The sequence below is a fragment of the Aquarana catesbeiana genome, linkage group LG01, assembly GCF_042186555.1.
Source record: "Aquarana catesbeiana isolate 2022-GZ linkage group LG01, ASM4218655v1, whole genome shotgun sequence".
NCBI lineage: Eukaryota > Metazoa > Chordata > Amphibia > Anura > Ranidae > Aquarana > Aquarana catesbeiana.
The window spans coordinates 75,537,146-75,551,769 of NC_133324.1; positions in this window are offsets into that span (position 1 = coordinate 75,537,146).

The window sequence follows — 14,624 nt, forward strand, 5'->3', positions numbered from 1 at the left end:
CAAATTCAGGATTTCTGGTCAGTTACTTCTTGCATAGCTGAACTCCTCACAATCCCAATCCCTATGTCAGTTAGGGTTTGCCTCTTAGGACTGGTGGAGGAAGTGGTACCTTCCAAGGCTGCCCCCACACTGTCCTTTTGGAAGGGCCTAGTTAGTTCCATGGTGCCATTCTATAGAGAGACATATGTCTCTCCAGGGTGTGAAAAGAAATTTAATAAAGTCTGGAAAACCTGACTATCTGCCTCTTCTACTGTGAGGTAGGTAGCTGAATAACACCTGGAAGGCATTTTCAGTTTAAGAAATGGGGGATATCCCCCCTCCCCCTTTTTTTCTGTTCTGTTATTTATCATTTTACTCCTGTGTAAGTCCAGGTATTGGTTCAACTTTACTTCTCCTATAGACATAAAGTTATACAGTCTCATGTTCCTTCCACTAGTCCTAAATGTTTAACCCGAAAAGAAAGTTATCACACTCACCATATCCTGTCTTCCATGCCTCATGGGTTGTCGGGATGAGCTGGTGCTTGGGCGTGAGGAGGGAGTTGTAATAGGTTATGTTAGTGCTGCTATGTTATGTCACTTTATTCAAAACTTTAATAAAAAGAATAGAAAAAAATGAAAACACAAATAAATGCAATTCCATAATCATGAATATATAATTACATGTATTATCGTTACAAAGACATCTCACTTCTTAGGCCCCTTTTACACTGGGGCGGTTGCAGGCGGTTTGCCCCTAAACAGCCTCTGCTGTTTGTTCAGTGTGAAAGCCCGAGGGCTTTCACACTGAAGCGGTGCGCTGGCAGGACGGTAAAAAAAGTCCTGCGAGCCGCATCTTTGGAGCGGTGAAGGAGCGGTGTATTCACCGCTCCTTCACCGCTCCTGCCCATTGAAATCAATGGGACAGCGCGGCTATAGCCGCGCTGTACGAGTGGTTTTAACCCTTTTTCAGCTGCCAGCGGGGGGTTAAAACCGCACCGCTAGCGGCCGAATACCGCGGTAAAACAGCGCTAAAAATAGCGCTGTTTTACCGCCGACGCCCCCTACCGCCCCAGTGTGAAAGGGGCCTTAGTTTTTTAGTAAATTTGGATGAAAGGTCTTGGTCTTCTGAAATTTGTGATTCTAAACTCCAACCTATGTGGGGTTTCCATATGATTTAGTATGTCAAGAGGAATTTAAATAAAGCTTGTAGAAATGATCAAAAGACTAATAGACTGCTTAACCAGTTCAGCCCCGGAAGGATTTACCCCCCTTCCTGACCAGAGCACTTTTTGCGATTCGGCACTGCGTCGCTTTAGCTGACAATTGCGCAGTGATGCGACGATGTACCCAAACAAAATTGACGTCCTTTTTTTCCCATAAATAGAGCTTATGGGAAGAAGAGCGGTTAAAGAATATGTAAACCCAACATTTCATATTCCTGATATGTGCCTGCTGTACCATGTACTTGTATGAGAAAGTATCCTGTTCTCTCTGTATTGCTTCCTTCAAGTGAAATCCCTTTTGCCCTGCCAGTCCCTCTGCTTTCCTATCAAAAACTGACCACACTAAGCAAGAGAACACATCTTGGTCAGTTCTCTAACTGTGCCTGCTCTGCTCCAATGATTAATTTTGTCCTGACACCCCCCCCCCCCACTTCCTTCCACAGCCTTTCACTGGGAAGATTAGTGTGCTGCTGTTTCTCTTCCCCCAGCTCTTATGCAGCTGAGAACATTGAGAATGTGATCACTTTAAAAAAGGGGAATAAAGGTATGTACTGTATAATGTGTTTTTTATCTATACACAAATGTTTGCCTTTCATTTTTATTTAAAACTGAATGGGTTGCTTTACACTTAGGTTAACCTCTTCAGCCGCTGAAGGTTTTACCCCCTTCATGACCTGTCCATTTTTTGGAATACGACACTGCGTTACTTTAACTGACAATTGCACGGTTATGCAACGCTGTACACAAATAAGATTACTGTCCTTTTTCCCCACAAATAGAGCTTCCTTTTAGTGATATTTGATCACCTCTGCATTATTTGTTTTTTTTGCGCTATAAACCAAAAAAGACACGCAATTTTGAACAACATATATTTTTTCCGCTATAAAACATATTCAATAAAAAAATTTTAAAAAATCTAATTTCTTCATCAATTTACGCCAATATGCGTACTGCTACATGTTTTTGGTAAAAAAAAATCCCAATAGGCCTATATTGATTGGTTTGTGCAAAAGTTATAGCGTCTACACTTTTGACACTTTTTGGGAACCACTGACATTATTACAGTGATCAGTGCTAAAAAAATATGCACTGTCACTATACTAATGACACAGGCAGGGAAGGGGTTAACAGCTAGGGTGATCAAAGGATTAAATGTGTTCCGTTCCCTGGGAGTGCTTTCAAACTGTGGGAAGACAGAGATCTGTGTTCCTGCTTAGCAGAAACACAAGATCTCCATCTTCCCCTCTCACAGAACGGCGATCTGCCTTGTTTACATAGGCAGACCACAATTCTGCCTCTCTCGGGAATGATTGCAGGGTGCTGGCGAACATCAGGTCCAACGGACCCGCTGATTGGTTCCCGCTGTTTCCAATCACAGTGGGAACGGCTCGAGGGCGGCGCGCATGCGTGCTCCAGACCTGAAACTAGTAATCACGTACAGGTGCGTGATTATGCTCAGGAGGGCCACCCTGCCGCAGTATATCTGCGTGGGGCGGTCCGGAAGGTGTGAAAGCAAATATGTGTGTTGCTTTCTTCAAAAACTTACACACCTTTCTGAAAATATATACAGTATGCCCATTAGTGTTATAGAAATGGCTCCTATTTTTGTCCTAAAGAGAAACTGTATTGGTTTTGGATCAATGTACTGTATTGTAATTGTTTTGTTTTTTTTAAGCTTTTTATTTACTCTACTCTAAATACATTCTTTGCATTGCAAATAAACTAGAATTCCAAACAAAGGATTCCAAGAGCACTAGGGGTTCACTAAAAAGACACCAGAACAGTAATCATCTCATAGTGATGAGTCATTCAGTTCTGTATGTAAATTTTCCTTTTAGCTTCTGAGCTCTGTTCAGGTTTTTTAGTCCTGAAATAAATAAAGGAACTATGAGCAAACCACTAAGCATTCTCTTTAAGGCTCCATTCACACTTGTACGACTCCAAAGTTGCGTCGACTTTGGAGTGCAACTTTGATGCAACTTTGGATGGCTGTGACTTGGATACAGATTTGGCTTTGACCAGTGATAATGGAGAACTGGTGCATTGTATAACATTCAGGTACGATGTTCATGCAACTTTTGAGAGTTAACATTGAAGTAGTTGCCCCTCAAGTTGCATGAACGTCAGACCAAAGTAGTGCAAGAACTACTTTGAAGTCGCTGGAACTTTAAGTTACACATATATGAATGGTTATCATTGGAAAACATAAGGACCATTTGTCATGCGACTTAGAGGTCCAAAGTTGCATGACAAGTCGCACAAGTGTGAATAGAGCCTAAAGCTTCATTGATCCCAGATCCACTCAGGTTGATTAAAAAAAAAAAAACTCGGGAAAAGAAAATAATCACAACAGTGGAGTTACTGACTATCCTGACTGTTTAGAATTCTTGTTCATTTTTGCAGAAAATGAAAGATAAGCACTGATTGGTTATTGGAACTAACTCCATTTTTGGCTAATTTTCTTTTCTCCGGTATGGCCTTACTTTGCATCATCCAATCCATAATTATATGAAAAAAGTGGTTGCAGTGTTACTTACAAACTGTAGGTGGAGACAGAACCCAACACAGAGATATTTTTTTCTAATACATTGGTAAACTGTACCATGTATAACACATGTACATGTTCATTAGAGTTGGGCCGAGCAACCCCCGGTTCTAGCCAGAACTCTTGAACATCACAAAAGTTTGGACCCGAACTGCAAACCCTATTAAAGTCTATGGGGCCCGAACTTGAAAATCAAAAGTGCCTATTTTGAAGGCTTATATTGCAAGTAATTGGCCATAAAAAGGATATGGGGGCCCAGGTGCTGCCCTGGGGAACATGTATCAATGCAAAAAAAAAAATCGTTTTTACAAGAGCAGTGAGTTTAATGATGCTTAAAGTGAAACAATAAAAATGAAAAATTCCTTTAAATATAGTGCCAGGGGAGTCCGCTTAGTCTGCCTGTAAAGCGGCACATCTGTACCACATATAGAACCTGCTGCAGCAAAACTAAAATTTCTAAAGAAAAAAATTACATTGGTCTGGTATGGATTTTAAGGGGAACCCCATGCCAAAATTACAAAAAAAATGGTGTGGGGTCCCCCCAAAATCCATACTAGACCCTTATCTGAGCATGCAGCCCAGCAGTTCAGGGAAAGGGGGGAAGAGTGAGTGCTCCCCCCTCCTGAACAATACCAGGCCACATGCCCTCAACATGGGGGTTGCTTTTAGGCGAAGGGAGTGGCTCTGCCCCTCCACCCCAAAGCACCTTCTCCCCATGTTGATGGGGACAAGGGCCTCTTCCTGACAACCCTGGGCTGTGGTTGTGGGAGTCTGAGGGCAGCGGGTTTATCGGGATCTGGAAGGCCCCTTTAACAAGGGGCCCCCAGATCCCAGCCCCCTACCTATGTCAATGAGTATGGGGTACATTGTACCCCTACTCATTCCCATAAGAAAAGTGTAAACAATAAATAAAGACAGGAGACAGTTTTTGACAATTCCTTTATTTAAAAAATAAAAAAAACAATGTCCCCCCATGTAGATCCATTGTCAATCATGATGCCTGCCGCACCACCAGACCCAGAAAAAAACACTCCGCCTGTGACGAAGGCTAACTGAAGAATGCCTGCTCCACCTTTTGACAGTTATTAAATAGGTAAGCGGCGGGGCCACCTGGTGATGTCACCTGATGGCACTGCCCCCCTTGTGATGTCACCAACTGAACATCCTGCTGAGCGCCCCGCAAATTTGAACAGGCGAACAGGCGATGTTCGGGCCGAACTTTTGCTTGGCTTAAACTGTTCACCCAACTCTAATGTTCATTATAGTGAGAGTCTTTATGTCATGTCCAGCAAGGACCAAGCTAGGGCAAAGACAGATGCTGCTCCAGCATGCTTGCTTGTCCTGTATGTTATGGTGCCACTTGGCCAGAGCTTTTTTGAATATGCCCTCATAAGGCACCAACAGTTCTCTGTCCAATATCTCCATTTTTATACCCTTATTACTCCATATGTGCCTTTAATGGCATCACCAGGACAACCAACATTTCTATAATATTATTAGCACCAGGTTATCTGGACTTCCCTTAGAAAACACAAAGGCGTCTATTTTTTTAAAATATGCATGCTGAATGTCACATGCCTTCCAACATACATCATGAATTCTGACCGTGTTATTTTTTGATTTCCAATGATTGTCAGCTCCACCTGGTGCCCACAATGCTTTTTTTTTCCTGAAATACCTCAATCGTGAAAATGACACATAATGACCACTGGATAGGCTAATCATAAGAAATCAACATATTAAGCAAATATGGGCAGAATTCGTGATGGCTGGGCAAATGCTTGTGACATTTGTCCAACAATTTTTTTTAAATATAGACACTTTAAAGTGAACCTATGCACAGACTATGAACCTTAAAGTGTTTACAGATTCTTAACAGTCCAATGGCTTTAAAACAAGTTTTCACTGGCTTCTTCAGTTGCATGTACTGTGAAATAATCCTTAAAAATTAGAACAAAAGACCCTGAGTTCAATGTCAGCCACTTTCTAGCTGCTTACAGCACTTGCTGTTTGTTTATAGTAAATTCAGAAAATTGCATAGCTAAATATGAACTAAAACAATGTGTAAAACAGGCATATAAAAGTAAATACAATGTGCAAATGAGCAAAAAAAAACAAATATACACAACTGTGTATAAGAGGTAATACTACCTTAAGTAATTAATAAAGTGCATAGTGACATAGTAAACATGCTTACCAGAATGTGTGGACCCTATTGCCAGCGGCAAAGAGTCAAACAGACATAAGGATGGAAACGGTAGAATGATGATCCAGAGAGCAATCATTGAATATCTGTCATCAAGATATTCCCCTACATCCAGCCTCTTTAGTTAGATCTTGGACTCCACAGTTCATAAAAAACAGAAGGCCTCTACATAGTGTAAAACCATTTGTCACAAAATGTATTAAAAGGTAGAAAACTTACATCAAATCTGACATCATAGGCATATCAATTGAAATAAAGTGTGATCACACAGCAAGTCCAACACAGGACAATGACATGGAGCAGGCTCAAAACAACCCGATGCGTTTCGTCCACACAGACATCATCTGGAGCATGAGTCAACCCCCAGCCATTGCACATATATATAGAAACAGAATCTTATTAATCAATTACCATAATCGTGTACAATGTCGGCCAGCGCATATGGTAAATTCGGAAGTGAATCCGACATGACGTCTGGCGTGCGTTCCACACCTCCATATGTGTACCAGCATGTCAAATGACACTGACAACATGGCACCCACCGTTTGGTTCACGCCTCGATATGGCTATAACTGTGTAACCTGGAATGACGATCTCGCGATAACACAGCTGGGTACACATGCGCAGAACAACTTACTGTAAATCCAAAACCCAAAACCCAAGGCCAGGTAATTGATTAATACGATTCTGTTTCTATATATATGCGCAATGGCTGGGGGTTGGCTCATGCCCCAGATATAAATGAATAAATGCAGCGCTGGCAACTATATATTGATCAAAAATATAAAAGTACACTGTGAAAGTGAAAGAATCACTAGAATAGTAATGGTGTAATCATATAAAAAGCACCTATTGTATAAATGCTAAACTGGAACGTGTGACGTGAAAATGAATATACTAGCAACTAGAAATATCTATAAGATATAGCGCCAGTATTGACACAAGGTGACAGTGATATATAAACACATATAGTGTGACATGAACTAGATAGATGTGCAATTCCTTGGAAATCCCGCTGGTTAGCGATGGTAGGCTTTCAACCCTTCAGCCTGTAATAACACAATCAGTCACCTGAAATGTTTGTAGTTTCTAGAGGCAAATAGGATGGAACCTGGATCATTGCCAATGGGATAAGTGCTGGGAGATAAAGGACGTCATATTCCACCCAAAAATAAAGGAAGAAAAATATAGTGAAGTTCTGTGGGGAAAGAGTTCTCACAAAGCGCTACTCACAAAATAGAGGCTGCAAACAGGCATTCAGAATACTTCCGCGATCGCCGCTGATAGCGTACGTTCCACAGAAGACAGGAAACAGCATCACTGGTTTAGAACGTGAGCTGGATATTACGTCGACGCGTTACGCCCCTCCTCCAGGGCGTCATCAAAGACATAACATCCAGCCCACAGCTACTCAAATATATATGCAACGTTAAATGAACTCCTCCCAAGGAGAAAAGAAGTGACAGCCAATCAAGGCCAATGAGTGTGAATCACCCACTTCATCCTGATTCACCATATCCTGTTGCAACTGCGATAAGCTTTATTGACAAAAACGACAAGAACACAACATTCATGTCGTAGGATACATGGAATGTTGAAGACATAAATTTAAATAAAAATATATATACATTTAAATAGAAATATATATATATATGTTGAACAAATTGAAAATAGGTCTGAAAAGTAATATATAATTGCCTGGAAAATAAAAAATATAAAAAATGTATACATATAAAATTGAATAAGGATAGCCAACCAGGGACAGTGGGTGTGAATTACCCACTTCTTAATAATTCATCATATCCTATTCTAACTAAAATGGACTTTAATAGCAAAACAGCAAAGACATCACATATTTATCATAAATCCTTACAGAAACTTTACCAGGGAGAGAATAAATTACCAGTTGGATAAAAAACAGTTGAGATCTAACTCAATACTGAGGCCATGGGGACTCAAAGTACAGAGCCTATGGATCCATTGGGTCTAGTTCTGGGAAATGGCTCTTTTGAGATTAGAGCCTCGCCAGTGTTCCTCAACCCTGTCAATTCCACAGAACGTGAGTACACTCGGATCCCTATTGTGAAACAACCTAAAGTGATTAGAGAAACCATGATGTTTACACCCTTTTTTATCCTGTTCACATGTTCTCTAAGTCTGACCCCTAGCTGTCTAGTGGTCCTCCCCACATACTGTAAGTTGCACGGACAGGACAGAAGGTATGTAACATGAGTGGTACTACATGTAATAAACTTTTTGATCTCAAAAGTTCTTCCTTCAGACAGAGAACAAAAATGAGTGATTTTCCTCTTACGAAATCTGGAAGTCTTATGCCCCGTACACACGGTCGGATTTTCCGATGGAAAATGTCCGATCGGAGCGTGTTGTCGGAAATTCCGACCGTGTGTGGGCTCCATCTGACATTTTCCATCGGATTTTCCGACACACAAAGTTGGAGAGCAGGAGATAAAATTTTCCGACAACAAAATCCGTTGTCGGAAATTCCGATCGTGTGTACACAAATCCGACGGACAAAGTGCCACGCATGCTCAGAATAAATAAAGAGATGAAAGCTATTGGCCACTGCCCCGTTTATAGTCCCGACGTACGTGTTTTACGTCACCGCGTTTAGAACGATCGGATTTTCCGACAACTTTGTGTGACCGTGTGTATGCAAGACAAGTTTGAGCCAACATCCGTCGGAAAAAATCCTAGGATTTTGTTGTCGGAATGTCCGAACAAAGTCCGACCGTGTGTACGGGGCATTACACATCATACATCTCCCACAGCTGTAAAACCCAGTTTTATCCAAAAAAGTGTACAGCTTCTTGGGTGGGTTTACAACATTATGTGCCAGTTGGAGTCTGAGTGTAGGTGGCTTGGTGTAAATAAATTTGGGCTGAGTTGGTAGGATCTTCTTCAAATCTTCCAATAGTAAAGGCCAATGTTCTTTAATAATCTTCTCAAAATCCCGATACTGTCTATTAAAGCCAGTCATGAATGCTACACCATAATCATGTTGCTTTTTTATTTTTGGTTTACATAAATCCTTTCTATCCATCTCACCAATAATTTCCTTAGTCCATTTTAGATCTTCCAGCTTGTAACCCTTAGCGTGAAATCGTTCCAGAATCACATTGGCTTGGGAATAGTAATCATCTACAATTTCTTCTGATCCTAAGCATTTGGCTTTTCGGAATACCCCCCAGCCATCTCGGATGATGGCAGCTTGTTAGCAGAATATACCCATTCCTATCAACATCTTTGAAAAAAGTGCGTGTGCACAACTTATCACCTTCTCTGAATAGCGTCGGATCCAGCAAATTGATCTCCCGGTTCAGTTACCGGAAGATCAATTTCCTGGATCTGACGACATCGGGTCGCTGTTATATATTATAACATTGGTGCAGTAATTTTTTAAGGTACTTCATGTTTGTTTATATTAGTAGGCAGGCAGGCTGCCAAGTCCAGGCTGCCAGAGGACGCATATGGAACAGAGGTGTGAAATTGTGAAGATGAATTTCTCCACAATGCGTGCTTTTTTAAAATTGCTTTTGCTGCTTGCTAAGGATGTAAATGAATTGTGATGGCACCCATCTAGTATGCCCTCTGTTCCTGCTTCTATATGTCCTAACCATGGAACATTTATCCAACGCTATCCAGTCTAATTCCTCAGTCTCCAGCACACAAGCAGGTCACCACCACCTCAAACTTTCATTGTTTGCTGACGACCTTTTACTTCCTTTACTACTAAACATGTCCCTTCCACCGAGACAAGACACCCTTCTTTGACAGATTTTTGACTATAAAAATATCCCCCATTTGTTGATATACCTGGGGATTGGTATCCTATCAGACCTGTCCCAGCTTTTTATCCTGAACTGTACTCCACTCCTCTAAAAGACTGTTGGACTTAGAAGCCCATTCATGGTTTGGAAGAATAAATATCTTCAGATGGAGATTCTACCACCATTTCTCTATATTTTCCAAACCATCCTGATAGTGTTCCTGCACTTGCTCTAGAGGTGGTGATGCTTTATAGTGGTCCTTCCAGAAAGCTTTTATTACATTTATCTAGTGATTTACTATGCCCGTGTCTCCAGAGGTCCATACTGTCCCTCTTTAAATCTAGAGGAGGTGCAGGAGCCCCAATCTGTATCCGTCTTCAACACACTGGTCTGCTTCCACAATCACTCTTCCAAACAGTGGGTCCAAATAGAACAAGCCTTCACTCCCTGTAATCTCCAAGCTCTCCCTTTGGTCGAACAGAACCATCAGAATAGACTATGCTCCCTTCCTATCCTCACATGCCATCTCCCCACCCATTGGCACAGACTAATCCCTAACTACGGAATTCCCAAATCGTAGGCCCTATGACTTTTCTTTGGAAACAATGTCAACTATCACACAATACATGGCATGATGGCGGGGATCCTTCCTGTCCCTAGAGACCCTTCTACCAAGTACTAACACTACAATGGCTAGCATACCAACAGCTTACTTCACTCCTGTTCTCACCCCCAGATAAACAGGAACTTTCTCCCCCACCAACCCTTCTACAAAACTCGCACCTGACACAAACTATCTCGTCAATATCACCTTTTCCTCCCTCACATTCACCCCTTTCTCCCCCACTTTATGGATCAATGGTCAATTGAACTTGAGGTTTTTCTCTTTTCTGAATTTTGGGAAGAAAAACTTTTACAAGACTCTGGTCCGCCCGCACCTGGAGTATGCTGTCCAGTTCTGGGCACCAGTCCTCAGGAGGGACGTACTGGAAATGGAGCGAGTACAAAGAAGGGCAACAAAGCTAATAAAGGGTCTGGAGGATCTTAGTTATGCGGAAAGGTTGCGAGCACTGAACTTATTCTCTCTGGAGAAGAGACGCTTGAGAGGGGATATGATTTCAATTTACAAATACTGTACTGGTGACCCCACAATAGGGATAAAACTTTTTCGCAGAAGAGAGTTTAATAAGACTCGTGGCCACTCATTACAATTAGAAGAAAAGAGGTTTAACCTTAAACTACGTAGAGGGTTCTTTACTGTAAGAGCGGTAAGGATGTGGAATTCCCTTCCACAGGCGGTGGTCTCAGCGGGGAGCATTGATAGCTTCAAGAAACTATTAGATAATCACCTGAATGACCGCAATATACAGGAATATGTAATGTAATACTGACACATAATCACACACATAGGTTGGACTTGATGAACTTGTGTCTTTTTTCAACCTCACCTACTATGTAACTATGTAACTTTGATGCAATGAACATCTTTGGCAAACAAAGCTCAGGGAACTGATTTCAAATCCTCATTCGCTGGTACACAACAGTGCTTACTATCTATTATTCAGCTTCAGACCAGTGTTGGAGATGGCACAGCCAGCCCGGCACTATGTTCCACATTTGGTGGGCTTGCCCTCCATCAAGAAATTCTGGAACATGAGCCTGGAACTCTACACAAATACTACGGGTTCCACTGTCCCTAACCTTCCTCATATTGTTCTAACTGTACTGTACTAAGTGGAATGTCCTCCATTCTCCATTCTGTTGCACACACCATCATCCCTCACTACTGGTACTCACCTCAACCACCCACCCTTTCAAAGTGAGTAACAGAATTAGAATAACTTTCTCCCATGGATCCCCACTTAGCTCCAGAAAACGATAAACAGGACTCACTTACTAGTATCTGGGCCACTTGGACTACCCTAAGGTGCTTACAGTAATTCTATGACTGATTATCATCCATTTAAATCTATGCTTTACTGGACTAAGTATGGCGATTGAGACAAAGAAGCCCCCTGCCACCCTCTGCTCCACTACCTCTACATTCCTCCTCCTTCATCACCTCACAGTACCCTTTCTACCCTAAACCCACAATTTTCCTGTTCTCTCCCCTTTAATTCTGTGATTTATTTCCCCCATGTCCTCATCCTTGCCTTTATTTTGTGCATATGAACTTTATATAAACATCAGCATACAAGCTCCTAAACCAGCCATTCTCAAACAGGGTTCTTCTAGTGGTTGCTAGGGGTTCCTTGAGCTGTGGGGGACTAATCATTCATATGATGGTGTCTACATAGTTCCAAGACCAATGCCACTTGGCAAAGCCAGTAGCATGACACCACGTATCACCACTTATCATTTTAGCTGTGGTATTTTGACCACCACTGGAGATTATATACATTCTTTGTATTGACCACTGACGTGAGGGGCATTGGCCAATTAATTGGTTTTGATAAGGGTTCCCAGAGACCTGAAAATATTTTAGGGGTTCCTCTGGAGTTAAAAGGTGGAGAAAGGCTGTCCAAAACGTTGGCCACTTTGTACAAATAACCAATATATCTTCTCCCTTACTCCAGAACATATACTCATCTGACATATTTGTGATGTAACAACTTTAAATGAGTCCTGTTATGACTTGGAACTCCATGTCTATGGTCTCAGTATTGACATACGTTGCCCTTGTAATGTGCCTCTTCTTTTTTCTATATTCTGTATCCCCTATTCATCTTAAACTAATACTAAAAACATTGAGACTGAATTAAAAAAATAATGTAAACATGTGCTTTGAGTTTTCCTTCAAGGAAATGTCTAGCTTTAACCATAAACTATAAGCCACATTTTATCTATATGGTGCCTGTCTGCTCCCCTAGTGGCCGCTGAAGCTTCCCTAAAATCACAAACATAAAGGTACAGAGCAGATTTTGAAAGTTTCTAGTTACATGAGATCTTCAGGATGCACCAGCTGTGTGTTTTGGCAGCAGTCCATCATGGTTAAAGTTGTTGTAAACCCTTACATATACCCAGTGAAGTGACTGGTCTCAGGTGATATACAGATTAAGCAAATCCTCCTACATAGGTTGTACCTGTTTAGCTGTAGTCTTCTCTACATCCATTCAAATTTCAGAATTTATAAAGCTTGTCGGAGCTTTCAGAAAACAGGGGGCAGAGTGCTGAAATTACACAATGCAGATCTCACTGAGGAGAGCTCTGAGAGATGATTGGAGGAAAAGGACACACCCCCTTCACACAGCACACAGAAACAGAGCTGAGGCTGTCATTCACTGGCTGCGTGCTGAAGATCTCTCCCCTGTCACCTTTTTTCTCTTGGTGTCAGGAAAACTTGTCAGAAGTGACTCATGCATATAGCAGAGGAATGAAGCAGCAGACAGAAATGACATCTATGCCTGGTACACACAATGAGATTATTGGACGAAGGATCATCTGTCTTTTTTTGCATGCTAGTCTCATATCAAAAATAAAAGAGGTTACTAAAGTTACGAAGATGCTTATACGACAGAATAAAAATGTGGAAGTTATGTGTTGTATTGTATTTGTGTTGTATTTTCAGACGACAACTGTTCTGATTGAAGGAAAATTGTATGATTTGGTATTGTACGAGAACATTTATTGTGCTTGTCTGATAATTTTGCATTAATCGTCGTAATTAGCTCACGATAGCTTTGTACTAACGATCAGATTATTGTACGATTGCTTTGAAAGTGGTATTTTCCTTATCGTTTTCTAATTGTTTGTATGGGCCTTTAGTGCTCTTAATTGAGAAAAATACACACTATAGAGGGACATGCTTTGTTCATATTTCATGTCTGAGAAAGACATATTTCATCTCTTGAGAAAGTCCCGTAATCAGTGACAAAATGCGTTGGACGGAGCCTGTGACGTCATCGCGCATCATCAGAAAGTACACTATAAGCTACTGGTGATTACAGAGCCGAGTACCTGCAGATGTCTCAGTGACCTGAAGGGGACCATGCACCCCAATTGTGTTTAGCGAGCTACCTTTGTGCACCAGAGTTAGTGCACCTACAAATGTGAGTGCTTTATTTTAAATAAAGATCACTGTCTAAACGTCAGCTTTCCCTTATCGTTATGCTACACGTGTATGAGGTATACTAAACAAAGTGAATAAGAGTCCCAGGAACAACTGAGAAATCGCTAACCACTGGATCTATACCCCTAAGGGGTAGGCATTTATAGACCCCTTGTAGGGTCTCCCCGGGAGGTGAGCGCACAGTTTGACCAGTGGAGGGCACTCGTTTTTCTTCATGTGTGAAGCTCACTATCTTCACGGAAGAGTGACAATTAATTTATGATGACAAGAGTGTGTCGGCATGTTCACTAAATGAATTGACTTGATGTTACGTTTAATATTTTATAAAGAACTTTGATACCATAGATGAAGTATTGGAGAGTAACTACGTTCATTATAATTGGTTCTGATTTTGAGTGTGTGTTTACACTATATTGTTTTATTTTGTCACTATAATAATATTTACACTGTACTTATCACCTTTTGTCAACAGGGGATTATCACCATTATTTTCATATTTTTCTTTATATTGGCTTCTATATTTGCTTTGGGAGTATTACCATTTGGGAGCACTATCACTGTGGCTTTAGGTTTATGCACAGTTTGCGATACAAGATTGAGTTGTGAAGTATATCTTTGAGTTTTGGGGGGGGTAGCGCTTCATCCTTCCTTACTTACATATATTACAAAAAGTTTATAGTTGAACTAGATGGACTTGTGTCTTTTTTCAACCTGACTAACTATGTAACTATTGGGATGCCTCCCTTTACATCCGCATGAACTTTAATGACATCCTAGTCTTAGTCCGTAGAGTTCAATATTGAGTTGGCCAA